Source organism: Colias eurytheme, chromosome 10, assembly GCF_061535395.1.
Source record: "Colias eurytheme isolate Ceu_HAF_F1 chromosome 10, ilColEury1 Martin Lab GWU primary, whole genome shotgun sequence".
NCBI classification, from domain to species: domain Eukaryota; kingdom Metazoa; phylum Arthropoda; class Insecta; order Lepidoptera; family Pieridae; genus Colias; species Colias eurytheme.
The window spans coordinates 160,883-176,005 of record NC_142989.1 but is presented as its reverse complement, the minus strand read 5'-3'; positions in this window follow the sequence as shown (position 1 = coordinate 176,005).

The window sequence follows — 15,123 nt, the reverse complement described above, 5'->3', positions numbered from 1 at the left end:
AAAATATAACGGATCTACTATACTTGTACATTGTCTGTTGTGTACGCATCTGAACAATTTTAAAATATCATTTTGTGAGATTACAATTTCGGCAGCCTTACTGTCCTATTATATTAAAATAATTATTCAAGTATGTTTGGCTGTATATTTGTTAATTAATACTAATATCTATACCCAACTAGTAAATAAACTATTATATTATTGCAATTCAATATTAAACTTATTTAGTGTTTGTGTATTGTATCTTTTAGACTTATTTAGTTTTAAAAAAAGTTTTTGGATGTACATTTGTTTAAAAAAAATATTGTGTGGCGACATGTCTTGTAAATTTTATAAAATTATATTGTTTATTATATATTGTGTAAAACTTAGAAATTGTTTTTATGAACTTGTGTATGTATTTCGTGTAAAACTTACTAATTGTTTTTATGAACTTGTGCATTTTATTAAAAATTATAGAATGATGGTGACGAATAGTAATACTAAAATATATATTTTATTTCAACTAAATATCAATACTCGTTACACACTCCTCGAGATTTCATATTATTTTATAGTCTCTTCACTTAATAACATAAATCTTTCCCACACAGATATCTATATAATATGTATTATAGGTACCTATGTTATATGTGCGAATGTCTGTCTATCGTATAGTTTATTTATTATATTTTTGCGTATGGTTATGTGTGTATGTCTATATATAACTCTTATCTATTGCCTTCAACATTAAAAATAAATTAAAGGTTGGTTTTATCAATCCTTGCTCTCTAGGAACCCGTCATGATGAATTTGTCGTCGCACTAAACCGACTTCGGGTGGACGTACTGGCGGTCAACGAGACCTGGCTTCGTGAGGGCGAAGACGGTCGCGCGCCACAAGTCCCCGGCTATAAGCTGCGGCACATACCGCGCTCGAGATCCATTCGCAACCGCGGGGGTGGTGTTGGGTTCTATGTGAGGGAGGGTATGGTGGTAAAAACGTTGCAGCATCCTGTATCCATGCAAGTCGAGCAGATGTGGATAAAAACCACAGTTCAGGGTAAAACAATAATTATAGGTACAGCGTATAGACCACCTTGGCTTGACGTCCAGCTTTTCTTGGATACTATTATGGAATCCCTGGGCTCCTTCGCCTGGTCTGATAACATAATAATCTTGGGCGATTTCAACATAAATCTTTTAAACAAGCAACATGCTTCTTGTACCAAATTAAACAGTTTTTTGAACCTGATGAATCTCAGCCAGCTTATATCCGAGCCAACTCATTTCACGGATAGTAGTGAGACATTACTAGATCTAATCTGCACCAATATCCGCGCATCACACGTGTCCGTTAACCATGTCAGTGCCCTGAGCAACCATGCTTTCGTATCATGTATATTAGATGTACCCAAAGATAAATATACTCCAAAATGGATAACGTTCAGGTCACTCAAGGACATTGACATGGAAAGTTTTGAAGCTACTTTGGAAGAAGTGCGATGGCAAACAATTTTGGAATTGGATGATGTCGGCGAGATGGTGAACGTTCTTACTGCATACATTCAAATTATTTTTCATCATTACGCCCCCAAGAAAGTGAAGTACTTGAAACGAAAGGTCTATCCTTGGGTGACGTATAACATCAAAATGATGATGAAATCTCGGGATGAAGCACAGGTCGTAGCCCGGAGAAGTAAGGACACAAAACATAAGGAATATTACAGAGAATTAAAAAAACTGGTAAGTAGTGCCCTGCATAGAGAGAAACAATCCTACTTTGATACTTATGTTAATAATAACATAAACAATCCTCCAAAACTCTGGAAACATATTAAAGAACAAGTTGTCATTAAGCCTAAACAGGATAACAAGCTACCACCACATTTCAATGATCCCAATCAACTAAATGATGATTTTCTTAATGTTCCTGGAAACAGTCAACCTGCCCTTTCAAGCCTTACCTACTATGAATTTCATCGATACAGCGACGCTACGTCCAGTTTTAAATTTAAATCTGTAACTGAAAATACTGTTCTTAAGGCTTTACAAACCTTAAAATCACAAGCAGTAGGAGTAGATGACATATCGCTTGATATGATAAAACTCACGATTTCCAAAACTCTGCCAGCTATAACGCACATTATAAACACATCATTTAGGACAAACAAATTTCCTGAACTTTGGCAAAGAGCGCTTGTGCAGCCAATACCAAAAAAAGAAAATCCAGTTACGACAAAGGATCTCAGGCCAATTAGTATTCTCCCATGCCTGTCAAAAGTTATAGAGAGGATAGTACACGACCAACTCTATCAGTATTTGGAGCAGAACGGAATATTACCAGACCTACAATCCGGTTTTAGGAAAGGTCGTGGTACTGTCTCTGCTTTGACTGAAGTTGTCGATAACATTTTGACAGCGCAAGATTCGGGCATGAGCACTGTTATCGTTTTTCTTGATTACACTAGAGCTTTTGACACGATTAACATTCCATTGCTTCTTTCTAAGATGTCGTTTTATGGTTTTGGCAAGGAAACGGTTGGATGGTTCAATAGCTATCTCAGCAATCGCTATCAGACGGTAGCAATACGCAAGGAGGATGGCTCGGTTGTATATTCTAATCAAAGAAATGTTACCAGAGGAGTCCCACAGGGCTCTATCTTGGGTCCACTTCTATTTATATTATATACTGCCGATATCACCAAGGAAATAATATATAGCCGATACCATCTTTATGCGGATGATATACAGTTGTATATCTCATTCCATCCGTCTCGAACTCCTGACGCTATTGCTGAACTGAACTCAGACCTGGTGCGCATATCGAAATGGTCGGAGAAAAACTCACTTGTTCTTAATCCAGCAAAGACCAAATTCATGGTTTTGGGAACACCGAGGTCCGTCGGAAAAGTCAGTGAATTCAATCCGATATTAAACATTGAAGGTCAAGCTGTAGAGCGGGTCGTCGAAGCTCGAAATCTCGGGATCGTTTTCGATGAGAGTCTCAGGTTTGAAAAACACTTCCAAGCTACTATATCGAATTGCTTCTATAGGTTAAAGCTACTGTATCGCATCAGAAACTACATCACCACACCCTTACGTATAAGGCTCTGTGAGGCACTAATTCTCTCGAAATTTAATTTCGGTGATACCATGTACGGTGCAATATTGCTTGCAAGGACCAAGAATGCAATACAGCGGGTTCAGAACGCGTGTGCTCGGTTCTGTTGGGACATACCTGCAAGAGATCATGTTACGCCATATCTCATCGAAGCAAAAATGCTCAACATGGAACGACGCAGGCGCCTTCACTTTGCTGTGATGCTTTTTGAGGTGGTGACGTCTCAAATACCAAAATACCTGCACAGGAAGCTTAGATGGGTTGGAGAGAAAAATGGCTCGCACTTTACAAGAGCATCCACTTACATGTTGGCTATGCCAAGATACCACACAACCGCTTTTAGAGGCAGTTTTGTATACAACGCAACTAAGTGTTGGAATAACCTTCCGCCACCGCTACGTGAGTCGATTTCCAAACACTCTTTTAAGTATAAGTATAAAACACACCTGATTAGCGAATTCGTCGGGAAACCTTAGTTGCGTTGTATATTATAGTTGCATTCAATATATATGTTATATAATTTATCATTTTTTATTTATGTTATATAGGTATTGATGTGTATTTCATTAATTTGTAAATGTTAATATTTTATAAATACAAACACTCCTTTATTTATTTAAATTTTTCTACTTTGTTTTATTTTATATTATTTTATGTTATATAACTAAATTTTATTATTAGGGACACTTTAGACTTAGACTTACGCGTCTGTTGTCTGGTTGGGCCCTGAAAACCAGCGCTATGCCAACCATACCGGTGCGGCATAGCATACGCTGAGTGGCCTTACCCTTTAGGTCACCAGTCGCCACACAAATATGTATTAGATTTTTAGCTTTTAAGTTTTTTCTTGTTATTTTCTATAGTGTTTAAGAGTGCTTTTGTTATTGTTTTTTTTTATGTGGTGGTGGTACTCTGGTGATGCTAATAAATGTATTTTATTCTTATTCTTATTCTATTCTTATGCATTTTGTATGGAAAGCTTATTTTTTTTTTATATTTCGTCCAAATTTCTTTGTAAAAGTTGATCAGTTATATAAACATGAAGTTGAAGATATCAATAGAAAGTATTCGCAAATCTTGTGTACTGATAAAAAAAATCACCCGGTGTAATTTTCACGAAAATTGTTTCAAATTGTCATTTTTGATACTTATTACGAATATTAAATTATACGAATGATTTAATTTTTAAAAATTAAGTGGAGCAACTTTCCCTTAGTACATTTGTATTATTTACATATAGGATGACAGGATGCATTTGTTTGCACTACTAGACCAAGCCCTTAAAGAGTTTATTAAAAATAATTTAGGCAAACTCCCGCACTTAAGTTTCTTACAAATATAGTGAAGTGCGTTATTCCAAAGGCCCGGTAAGGCTCGGTCATTAAACATTAAAACCCAGGATATACCAGTTTCCTCATTAGGTAACCCTTTGAGCTTTGCCCTCAATACATGGCTGAATAACTCATTGGAGTCACGGCTCACCCACTGAACTACTAAACTGAACTAGTGGTGACTAAGCTGAGGTCTAGTCAAACAATGAATTCAGGATTTCGTCCAATTTGTAACGGATTTCAATTACTTTCGATTTTCCAAAGATTGTTATTAGTAGGCGTACTTTACACTATAGCTGATTTATGTTTTTTATATCTGTAAACTATAATAATTATTATTATTTCGCACAACTTTATTATTTTCAGTACCATTAATGCCATCATAAATGAACAAAATTAATTAACTCAATTTTTAAGATCAAAATCAGCTTGGTTCCGAGAAAGAAATTTTGCCAGGATATCGCATTCATACTTTTTCTTATTTCCGTTAAAATGTTTAAACAGTAATTTGACTAAATATAAACACATAAATGTTTACTTTCACATCATTTACCTTACAAAAACATACCTGAAACAAGACACCTTTGTTTTGTTCGGTTCATTTGAGGAGACATGTTGAGGATTTTGTTACGTTAATCGTTATAAGGAATACTTTTTTTTTAATATTTATGCTCACAAATATTGAATAGTAGTTATCGTAATTATTTAATACAAAAAGTAAATACATATAATCCTATGTAACAAATAACAACACCAAATACTGTTTGCAGGTCCTACGTGCTTTGCATTGCGACTGAAGTGCCTCAACAGAAGGGCTCACCTCAAACGCGTCTGAAAACACAAACACGGGGATGCAGACTTGAAAAAGCATTTTGACACGTGAAATCTCACTTGCTCTTATTTCCCCGTTTGAGCGAGGATCGCTCAGTCAGCACATAATGAGAGCATTACACGACTTTTCGCGAGTCATTAAATAATTTAAGGTGGCTTTGTTCCAAAGGACAAAAGGATCTAGGACATCTAGTGTGACTTGAGTCGTGACCTGACTTGTATATACAATAATGTCAGACTTAAGTGCATTGTATCATAATGTACTTGGAGAGAATCATAAATACAGGCTGATTAAAAACAGAGTAAAATAACGAGAATAACGTTTTTCCAATGATATAATTTTATACAAGTGAAATACAATCTGAATCGCTTAAATAAATATTAATTTAAACGAAAGTCAATAAAATTTACTTAATGAATATGTAATATGTAGTCATATTCGTTTTTTGTAAATAAATAAATAACTCAAACGAATACAGTACAGCGATACCTTTGATTATAAGAGATACAACCAATTTTGAATAATTTATCTCAGAAATACTAGTTTGTTTTACTCAATTTATTTTTTATAACATACGTATTATTGGATAAGAGGCTGCTGAATTGTGCACAATAATGTTATGTTTCATATTTTATTTATTTCATGTAGTTACATCATTATACAGTTATTTTAAAACAACATTAGTTCTTTGCTTCAAAACAACGTTGCTTCAAATTATTCATCCGATATATTACTACATTATTGCTAGAGTTACTTATGAGACAGACTGAAAATTGATTATTATCAAGTTCTGATTTCTTATACAGGTCGTAGCAATTTTGCTTCGAGAGTTACTCTTATGTAAATGTATTCACATCGTTGCATCAGCTCGGATCAAGCATATTAATAACATCCCCCCCTTCCCCCGTTCCCCCTCTCCCCACTTCTCCCCTCACCTCGCTCCGTGTCGGTCGTAAATCAACGTAACTGGACCCAGTTTACTTTTAAACTGTTCTGAAATTGCTCCTTGATACTGATAGAAGTTTGATGAAAATTTATTGGATATTTTAATGTCTACTAAGTCGAAGTCCAATTTTTGTGCCTGATTTTAATGGAGTTTTTGTTACCATAACTTTTCCCTTTTCATTTTTACTTACGAAATACGAGGAATGTTGACTTACGAAATACGAGGTGATAAGTAGAGCAGCATTAAAAACTGCTAATAAATGTTTAACACTTTTTTAATTTACTTAATTTTATTTTACACTACGTGTAAACATAATGTTTTTATGGTAAGGTAAATACCCAAATACTGTGAATTTCAGTATATATGCATTTGCAAAATAGTTTTAGCAACAAAAAAATAGTTCTTCATTGCAGTTCAAAATCAAAAAAGCTTAAAAACAGTATTATAATTATTTGAAAACATTTCATTAAAACACTTAGCCCTTTGTCCCAGCTGTTTGCTCTCGATCTCACTAATAGTTTAAAAGTTATCTCGACTCCACAGAACTTTAGACACGAAATTAATTTAAACTCCTGTTTTCAAATACATGTCTAGCTTCTTTCTGTTCTATATCCCCATTAAAGTAGTTTGCAAAGAAGTCTTGGATTTTTTTAAAAATAAACATTTAGGTATTATAAATTCTTCAAAAACGTATATTTAAGTTGTTATGTAAGAAGGGACACGTTTAGATAAATGAAGCCCTGGCAGTTATGGATACATTTATAAGGAAAGCCTTCAATCGTGAAAGGAATTGAAACAGAAAATAGATCTAAGCAGGTTGACAATATAAATTGAAAACCGTATTGTCCGTTTCAATACGCGTTGTAAGGCTTTTGTCATATCTCGCCAAGTGGAGTGTAGCGTGGCGTAGCGTCCGGCGCAAGCCTGCTCGTAGCACTCGCCTACGAGATACTACGCTTCACCTGCTACGGACTGGACGGAGTAGCGACCCCATATTGCTATTGACGTTGTAGCAATATACGTAAAGAATTACAATGAACTCTATAATAGAAAAGACACGTTTGAATGGCCACTCGAATGGCGCTTATATTTGCAAGACGGAACTCTTCCTTCCTTCCTCTCCACATTTGTTTTTATTGTTCACTACATTCCATTATTTTGCTAGGATGTTAGATGTACATTGTACAACACATAATAACAGTTGGTTTGGTTAGTAGGAAAGTTTTATAATAATTATCATTTACATGATTTTGTTATCCTTTTTTCTATATCTCATCTATTTTCCATCGTCAATTATAAGTTTTTCTACATAGAATAATATTTAATAACAAAGAGTCAAATGTGGGTTCTAACTTTCGCTTTAATAAACAGTATGTATATTAATAACTTGTGTAATAACCTAAAATATCTCAGTCTTCCCGAAAGTACATTGTTTGTAAATAACAATAGCGCAGAGATTAAGGAGGCTTTGTTATCGTTTCTCATTACAATTATTCCAAAGTTAAACATTGTCATTACGAAATTGCAGTTCATTTATCGGCTGAACTATTTTCCGGTACATTAGGTTGATTGGGGCGAGTTACATCCTAGACATTGCACTATCATAGCCTTAAGATTTATGTGTACAATAAGACTTTATAGATCATTACATAATACATAAGTGATCTCTTAAAATAATTTTCTAAATCTTCATCGTAATAAAACAAGTTTATGACAATTACAATTACTTCTGTCCCAAGAATTTGTATGGAGCGTAAAATAAATTGGGTAGAAAATCGTTCTTCGCCTAATGTCTGCAAAATAGTATTTGATAGAATTTCGTTTCAGCCGTTTTGGACGAAACTGCGCCCATCGCAGTTTGTGGGTTTAATATATGGAGGATCGGACGGATGAGAAAAATGTGATTTAATGACCTCCAGTTATACGAAGATACAAAAAAAGATTTCGTTTCTTATAACGGCGTAGTTACATATTGAATATGTGAGCTTTATTTATTACCCTTGCAAATATTTGCATATATTATACACCATATGGTGTTATGTATCTACCATATTTACACAAAACTTATTGCTTTAGTAATTGATTCAAGTGCACTTGTCCGACAATTTACAGTTATACATACATCTATAACTACCATGAGTATTTTATAGTTCTCGTAATACCAAGCCAACTAGCCCTCGTCAAATCAGCTATAAATCCCATTGACTCGCTAATTAAATTAGTTGAATAGTTAATAAAATGACGCGTAAATAATTCGCACATCGGGAGGGCGAGTGCGGGGTGGGGGCGCGCACTGAGGGGACTGAGGGGAGGAGGGGAGACAAGTCGGTAATCTGTTGCTCATTTGACGCGCGGCTGCCTCTCATTACGGATTAGCGGCGCTTTTCATAAATTCACTACATATTTATGAAAACATTACGTAAAATTGCTTTGTACGGGGTAAAACTTTGGTAAGCTTATAGGTAATATTAAAAAATTTAACTTGAAACTGTTTCATAATTTATTTTAAATTCGAATTCTTCATGAAAAATGTCATCATTTCTTCCTTAGATTTCAATTTTATGGCAGAGTTGCTATGAGATAGATAAGCATTACAACAGATTTAACCTTGTAAGAAACTTTAAAACGCTTCGGTTCTCTATATTCAATCATACACCTATTTTCCGTACTAAAAACCTATCACTAAATCATTCAGAAGTCAACAGGGAAAACAAATTAACAATAGCTATCGTTTTAGGTGCGAAACTTCCAATCGTACCATATATAGTTATTTCGGTTTGTTTGGATGTTCATTTATTCAACAGGAAACCTAAGTGTATCGGAAACAAAAATATCATGACATGCCCTCTTTCCCAACAACATTACTTATTTACGAATAAAAATCACGCTCGCCCTTTGGTACTAAAAATATACACACTTACACACATCTCCATTTAAAGTATTGTTAAATTTTTATTTGAATTAAAGAACGCCTGATGTGTATGTAAATAGTTAACGAATTCTTAGTTACTATATCATCAGACACTTACCTAGCTGAATGAACGATACAACTTATTCTTCCGATAAATCGTCTAAAGACAGAATTCTTTAGAAATTCAAAATTATAAAATCCAATAAACCATAAATTCCGTTCAACATTACAATCCTTCGATTAAACCGATACACAATATGTTATATTACTTCGCAATATATTCTATGCGCGTGTCCAAGCCACGTACTTCAATATTTGTTACACGTTTCGTTCAAACGCTTGCAAAAATAAATGATTTAAAAACGGTTGAAGAGAAAATAGCGAGTTACAAATGGTTATTACCGGAAAGGAACTAAATACTCAGCTTTTTAAAAATAAATCCTTGGAAATTAGTGTTAAACGCTACATGCCTATTTTTCTTTCCAGCACTTTCCACCAGGCTATACTGAATTACTGGCTGCTACAATTTAGTCGAGTAAGAAATAGGCGTGATCTTTTTTGTAAAATTCATATTGAATTTATACCAAAAGGGTTCCTACATAAAAGTTTTATATATAAATATTATAAAATATTATACTTAATATTTAACTTAATAATACTTATACTACTTAATAATTAACCACACAAAAAGGACTCTTTTTGTGTTGTAATTGAACCACCATCATTACTCACTGTCCAAATAAAATTATATTGTGAAATACCAATCGAAAAGCATAAACGTAAATGACTCGCTCTACATAAATCTAACTCTATAATTCCACAGCGACCCGCTTTTACTCTGATACTGCATCTTATTTCCACTGTATTTTCATAATGAATTAACAATATATCATGATAACAATGAATCTGTGATAATTCAGCAGCGAGTCGCCGGGCGGCACTTAGCGCCTCGCGGAATATGCAAGTCCAACCGAGCGTAGTATCTAACTATCTAGCCCGCCGCCCGCCGCCCGCCGCCTGACCCGCTTTCATGCTAATATTAAACCTTGTTTCGCGCTATTTTGGTCATTATTTTAATGGAATACGACGCCATTTTTAATTGAAATATGATTGAAGGTTTGTTAAAGTTTATATAGATTTTTAATACATAATATTCTGATAAGTTCATAATAAAGTGAACCTACAGACAGATAAAAATAATATGGGAAATAATTAGAAAAATCCCGAATAATAAAAGCAAATAACAATACCTTTGCGATGTACACAGTAATCGTTACAACATTACGGCCAAAAATTGAGTATATAAGCTCTGAAACTGTATATCCAAACACACATAACAGAATTATATATTATAATCCCTTAATATTAGGAGAGTAATATTTGTAGCTTCTATAAACAGAGTCGCAATATAATTTCCCCAACACTTAGCATCTGTTAAGACTCTAACTTTTAATACACTCAATATCGTTGAGGATATTAGTAAAGCATGAACTGGAAATAAAGTCGATTAAGTGGGTTCATTTTCACCTGTATTGTAGAAGTTCTAACTGCTGCAAACTTTGAGTCTCCGGGGATTATAGCACACGAGCTTGTAAGCCTGTGTGTGTGTGCACTGCTCTCAATAGCGTAAACTATACATATAATATGATTCTCCAAGCATTTCTTTTAAACGTAACCTTTTAAAAAAATAATAATTTTCCGGGTCTTTTATAAAATAACAAAAACTGTTTAAAAAAGTGTCTAGCCCATAAACCACAAGACAATACGCAATTTTATAATAATAATAAAAAGCAATGATGCCTCAGAATATGTTATTTCTTTGACCCACTTGAATATTAAATTATACGTTTGCTACGAACAGTAACAGACCCAACCTGTGACTGGGCTGTACTAAAAGTTATTTTATCATTGCAGCCCTCCTAAGATAATTGTTACGACTTGAGAATCTAGTATAGAAGTTTGAGCAAAGTTTGTCTCGTAGTAGGAGAGGATTAGACGCAAGTTTGCACGTGGAGCTTGTGAGTGCAGCGAACACGGTACACGGTACACGGTACCTACGGGGGTACCTCTAAATAGTTAACGTGCTTAAATGTTGCCAATTGTTTGCCCTGAATGCGATGTGTTTGAAATACTCTCCAGTTGCTGTTTATAGATTTGTAGCTCATTGTGTGGATCTTGTATTTAAATTAATTTATTTGCGTATTTTCGCCTCCATATTATTCATTTCATTAAACTAGATTTATAGTTTGAATTTCCGCATTAAAAATATTTTAAAGTAGTAGTAAGTATTTTTTTTACTTCTCTTCAAAACATAAAAATCATTAATGATCAAGAAATTTCCTTGCGGGTAACTGAAAAAGATCAAGTAACTCCCGTCTAATACTTGTAAATTGGTCTTTGTAGTTAGAAATATGTAAGTTATAATTAAGAAAATGTTACTTATAGATGACTAAACTATATGAAGGGGAGCAAGTACGGTAAATAAAGATGCAACTCCTGTGGTTAAATAGTTTTTAAAATCGATAGAGTCGTTGTTAACTTAATTCGTTCTATACAAAAAAATTGATTGAGAGCTGTCCATTTTGAACAAATATTTCTAAGTATATGTAGGTAATGTATTATTTAGTGTGAATACTGCGGTGAGCGGGGTCATTAATTGATAAGCGCGATGGGCGACCGGGGCGGGCGCGGAAGTTGATACCATCGCGGTTAACCTTCCGTGAAGTCTGTTCACAATAATTCAATTATTCCTGCTTATTTGCTTGTTTATTTTTAAAATCAAACTTTTTTTTTATTTGCAAGTTAAAAAACCGAGCGACGGAACCACTATTTTAACTCACGTTGAACCAATGTGCTTAGAAATCAAGTAATAGCACAGTATATAGAAAATGATGTTAGACTGTGGTAATAGACAAGACAACAATCAGCGTTAGAAACACGCGAGCATATATCATTGTGTATTGTCTTGCTCCTTGTTTTGGCAATAACATAATACGACATAATATAATGATTAACCACTACTAAGGTTAATAGCACAGATTACTGAATAGTTGGATAGCATTGTTGTTAGCGATCGACATAGCGTCATTGTATATATGTTTAGTTAATTTGTTAGTGTAGATTAAAATTAGAAGATATAGACCGCATGATTTGTACTGCGAGTCGCTTATGAATAGGTTTAAGCATTGAGATGAGAGTATTGCACCCCATACCGTATTGTAATGTTTAAATGTTTTGTTTTAATTTTATATTTAAGTTATTATAGTAATTACTTACTAGATGTTTAATTACGACATTGTGTTTTGGAAATTTTGGTTACATGATGATTTATATCGCTCACTTATATGTAATGTGATGACTGTACATTGAGCACTTACAAAATAAACGCTCACTTATGTTGTGATGACTCGTAAACGTGCATATACATTTTAGTAATGTGTAAAATGTATATATAAATTCAGTAATGTGTAGATATTTTTTGGAAATAGATATTGTATACGAATAGTAAACCTGTATGTTATGTCGTGCATAAGATGTATTTATTGTTTTAATTGTAAATGATTTTGTATAAGGTTTGCTTTTAATAAAGTTACGAGCAATTAGAGGGTTGGTTGATAACAAAACGGGCGCACGAATTGAGCATAACGTACGGGCTCACCGTGCTAAACTAGTATATAATCCCCACGGCGAGCGTAGCAAATCAGTTCTCGGGAGTCAACGGTACGGAGCACACGTAACTTACGCGACTATCACCAGCCCTCGAAAGCTACTTGAAGAAGAATTGCTGCAGTTTTATTTCGCCACGTTTCGTAATATTCGTTATTGCGAAGCCCGCGTGCTTTGCACCGCGAAATACGCGTTCCTCTTATACGTGCAGAGGGTTGTATTGGCGTATAGTACGTTTCCACGGACGCTAGCAGAAGCGTCGGGAGTGAGCGTGAACCAGCGTTCGAAGGCGTTCACTCAGCGGAGATAGACATACGTTGTGTATCGGCCGTGCACAATATATCGCGTGACCTGCGTACGAGCAAGATCGTACTGCGCCTACGCCGCGATATACACGGTCGCATTTCTGTTTCCGCACCACTACATTTTTGGTTCTTCGAGCCGAATTCTGCCAGAACATTATTGGTTCATTGGAGCCTGGTCCTTCGTTTTATAAGAAGAAAACGTACGAAGAATTAAAGATGCCTATCACGAGGTCGCATAAGAAAACTCCGATTGATCGTCGTACGTCAAGACAAGATGATGAAAGCCGGCTAGAACTAACGCCGATGAGTCACCACGCTACGACGACAGATGTTAATGTTGTATCAACGTTACCGAGCACTCCGCCAGCCACAGAGACCCACGCCACTCACACGATGGCTGAAATGGGAACCCACGAGTCAAAGAGTAAGGATTTTGGATCAAAAGATACTCTTATATCGGCTACAGAAGGCCGTAAAGCGATGTCAGTTCGCTCGGCACAGGCTGGTGCACGAAAACGTTTATTAGAAGCGAAACAGGAATTGCTTCAACGCGAATTGGAAGCAGCTCAAGCGGCAGCGCGATTAGCACGCGTTACGATGGAACTCGCGCAATGTGAAAATGAGCTGTTAGAGTCCGATAGTGATGAAAATGACTTCAAATCGGAGAATGTAGAAAATTGGATCGCTGCATCAATCAAAGAAACAAATTACGCCGATGACAATGAACAGTGTAATAAACCGTCTATACAAAAGCCAGTTAAGGAAGAATGCAAAAACTCGACCATTGAAGTGCAAACATTGGCGGAAGCATTAAAGGAAATTATATGCACAAAAAATAACACGGCGGCGCAACCGAATTACATAAACGAGTTGCCGCACTTTGACGGCATTAGTGATGAATGGATAGCATTCAAAACAGTTTATGACGATACAGCCCCATTGTTTAATGATGTACAAAACATGGCAAGATTACGAAGGGCAATAAAGGGTCGTGCACGTGAAGCAATAAAAAGCTTGCTTTATTCAGCCGCTAAGCCGTATGACGTCATTGACTCACTAAGACGCCGCTACGGAAGAACAGATGCTTTGGTTCTTGCCGAGTTGGACAAATTACAAGCATTGAGAAAAATAACAGACGATCCTCGCGATGTATGTATGTTCGCGAGTCAAATAAACAACAGTGTGGCGGCTATCAAAGGTTTGAATAGACCCGAATACCTACAAGCGCCGCATATTGTGAAAACGATATTAGACAAGCTACCACGATCGTTTTTATATCGATGGTATGATTTTATCGGTGACGAGGAACACGGTGTTTCTGATATCACACGTGTTTCGCAATGGCTGAATCGGGAAGCAGATAGATGTGGATCACACGTGAGTCTTGGTGAAACAAACAATTGGAAAATGAATCGAAATAATGTATATTACGGTGAAGCAAACGATGTTGCGTCATATAGTATGAGTGAGAGTAAAAACTTGTGCTTTCACTGCAAGAAAGACCACGTGCTTAGTGAGTGCCCACAATTCATGAAATTAACAATACAAGAACGTTGGGATATTGTTAAGAAGCATCGCGTATGTTTTAATTGTTTAAAAGGAAAGCATCGCAAAGAGAACTGTCGCAAATCGTCATGCAAATATTGTAAACGGTGGCATCACTCGCTTTTGCATGTTGAATATTCCATGCAAAAGCTAGACAGTGATAGTGTGCATCAAGAGCCTGTAACGAATACAGTGAATAATGTGTGTGCATCTATGACGTCACGAGCTTATTTAAAAATGGTAGAAGTTGAAATATTTGGGCCAAAGGGCTCTGAAAAAATTATTGCTCTCTTAGATGAAGGCTCTACAGTTACTTTGTTGGACTCAGCTGTAGCGAATCGTATTGGTGCTAGTGGTGCTAAAACAAAACTTGTGATACAGACTGTGGGTGGAGGAAATATTGTGAATAGTGACACGCAAGTGATAAAGTTAAAAGTGAAAGGTATGCATAACAAAAAAGTGCAAAGATTAAATCAAGTGTTAAC